The sequence below is a fragment of the Gavialis gangeticus genome, unplaced genomic scaffold, assembly GCF_001723915.1.
Source record: "Gavialis gangeticus isolate Ggan-Ray unplaced genomic scaffold, GavGan_comp1, whole genome shotgun sequence".
Classification (NCBI taxonomy): Eukaryota; Metazoa; Chordata; order Crocodylia; family Gavialidae; genus Gavialis; species Gavialis gangeticus.
Window position 1 is genome coordinate 53,669,351 of NW_017728996.1, and position 3,007 is coordinate 53,672,357.

Sequence of the window (3,007 nt, forward strand, 5' to 3'; positions counted from 1 at the left end):
CCTGCCACATTATCCTTTTCTTTTGCAGCTATCGGTTCAGACCATGCCTCAGAGGCATTCCGTGGCTCCTGCCGCTTGCCTATTTTTAGTCTATAGTAATTCAATGAACATGTGCAAAAATCCTTCCCCGCCTGGCTCTGCCGGCTGCCGCTTGGTTCCTGCTGTCATTTCCGACGGCTCCTGCAGCGTGCCCTGCGCTCCTGTCATGCACGGTTCAGGTCCTCTTGTTTCCTTTGGTCGATTCCAGTCATCTCTGTAGTGTTGCCCTAGTGTGCGTCTAGCAGAACCTACCTTACCTATTAAGCCCACTTTAATCACTCCAGCCTGAAGACTGTCACAAAGAGCAGGAGCAGGAGGGCAGCTCCACCTGCTTTTTGCATGAATTGTTTTTCAGGTACTTGAGTAGGGTGGAATAGGATCACAATTTTGTACCTAAGTCCATGAAGGCACCTACTAGCTGGATTAAGGTCTGGCCCTTGGTGTATAAGAACTAACTAGTGCCTCTGTGAGGGAGCTGACCCCATTCTGCTCCTGACCCCCTCCCATTCTCTATGGTGATGAGATTTAAGAGCAGCACTTATAATTATAGCTTTAGGGTTAGGGCCGCCCCGGCTGTTGTGATGTCTGAGGCCATGGTGTACTTAGATGCATCTAGCATTTGTTCTTGACCCAAGATGTTCACAGTGGGCTAGGTAAAAACATTGGCTGTGAAGGATGTGATGACCCAGCAAAAAAGGAGGTGTGATTGACTCCTGGCTAGGCAGATCTGTGCTCGTTTCAGCCTAACTAGCACAGGTGAGGTTAGCAGCCACAGGGACATCAGCCCCCACTAGCAATCACAGTCCACACTGAGGCGGCAAAGAGAGCTTGTGCTCTGGCTGCTAACCTGTGCTGCTCTCTTGTTGCTCCCAATCAACCTTCATTTTGTTGCTCAGATGTACTGCTCTCTTGCTCCTGTGTGGTGGGATTGAGCAGTAGTGCTCCCTCTCCTCTTCCTTTCATTTTCATCATTCCTTTTCCCTCCTCCCTCTAGTCTTGGTTTCTCTCCCTTCCCTCATGGAGCGCTGTGTGCTGCTGCCCAGAGCCTGGCCGAAGCAGCAAAGACAAATGTGCGCGTGTTGCCACTTTCTCTACTGCTTGAGAAGGTCTCTGGGCTGAAGGAGCATCAGTACTACCTGTTCTTGGCTTCCAGGAGCCCCTCACCCTAGGATAGTGCTTCTGTTGTACAAAGTGATGTCTCAAGCTAAAGTTCATAGCCTGAAATATCAGCCTCATAGTCTCATGCAGGAAGTGTGTGGTGTCTGCTGTGTGGGCCTGACATGGAGCAGGGTACGTTGCAGCATGTGAATTTGGTGTTTCAGTTGAATGCACTGCTGCCTGTGCAGAGTGGATGGATTCATGCTGTTTTCTGCACAGATACAGCCTTGTCTAAACCAGATTGGTAATGTCAGGTGTGGGAAATTGGAAGGGCCTGGCTTTCTTTACTGAATCAGGCCATTTCTTTCAGGAGTTTGTTCAGGGGGTGGGAGAGTGAGTTTCCGTGCCTGCTAACCAACTTGCCATATGCACCTGGCCAGGCACTTCAAAGTGAGGCTGAAATGGAGAGGAGCTTCCTAGCCAGCATTGTGCCAGCCTGCTTCTCTGCTGAGAGGACCAGCCAAATCCCTCCTCTTGTGGCAGTTACCCAGGCTTGGCAGGTACAGGATGATGCTGGCTGCTGGTTGAGTGCAGACTTCCTGAAGGCGCTGCCTTGGGCGTTCCCAGCACGCACTTGTGAGTTTTGACACATACCTTTCCCTGATGAATTCCTGAGGTAACTAAGTATTGGCCACCGGTGTAAGACAGTGATGTGCTATGTTCCCAGGGAGTCTGGGAGGGGGTGTAAAGCTCTTATCTGTTGTTTGACAAGTCCCTGGCAAATTGAATTTGTGTTGAATGTGCCCCTTGAAGTCCCATGGTAATTGCTCTGACATAGGCCTTTTTGCAAAAACACTGTTCGCTCACAGCCCTGCAGCTCCCTGCTGAGTGTTGCTGACGTGCCCCTTTCCCAGTCTGAACAGATTAATGCCCTTTCCTGCAAGCTGGGGAGAGTGAATTTGTTGCACATCCAGTAGCCATCCTTCCTTCAAGTGGGCCCTAATAGCAGCCGACCCACCCTGCTGTCCATCAAGGTCATGAGCTGTCAGCTAGAAGAGACTTTGTATAGCATGGCTCATCCCCAAGTAGCCTGGGGTAGCCCTGTTCATGATACCCCTCTGGGAAGGAGGACCACTGATGCACGACAGTGGAGCATGTGTTTGCTAGTCCTCCTTCATCTTGTGGGCAGAGGGCTGTTTTTCAAAGGCTTGTGTGACACCCACTGTGTGGAGTACCAGCCAGGGGGCAGAGGGTGTAAAAGTCTAGGTCAGCCCTCCCAGGATGTGAACCATGAGGTCCAGGGAGTCTGATGCTGTTTAGGGGGATGCTTCCACCATTCACCCATCCGCTCTGCCTGGAGCTGACAGAGCAGTCCTCCCATCAGAGATGTGAGTTTTCCGGAAAATTTTCCGATTCAAAATTTTCCAGAACATTTTCCAATGCCCTAAATAGAGCATAATCTGATTTAGCATGTTCATTTGACTTCTATTTAATAAACAAAACTAAAAAAAGTACCCCAGTGTTAATTTTATGTCCCAATAGCCACAAGTATTTGAACTGAAATATTTGATTAGGAAAAAAATTAAATACAGAACACTTAAACAACTATAGGCCCGTCAGTCTTACCTCTATCCTTGGGAAACTCTTTGAGAAGATCCTCAAGGAGCACATCTGTGATGGGCCGGCTTCAGGGATGATGCTGAAGGGCAGCCAGCACGGTTTCGTTAGGGGCAGGTCATGTCAGACCAACCTGATTGCCTTTTATGATCAGGTCACAAAGGCAATGGATGCAGGTGTTGCTGTGGACGTAGTCTTTCTAGACTTCAGCAAGGCCTTTGACACCGTCTCCCACCCCATCCTCATTAAAAAA

At 49.5% G+C, this 3,007-nt stretch overlaps 1 protein-coding gene across 5 annotated transcripts in view; it reads left to right on the forward strand.

Moving 5' to 3' along the window:
- Nucleotides 1-3,007, forward strand: part of ZNF609 (zinc finger protein 609) — a 124,497-nt gene that overhangs the window by 91,456 nt on the left and 30,034 nt on the right. The window lies entirely within an intron of this gene.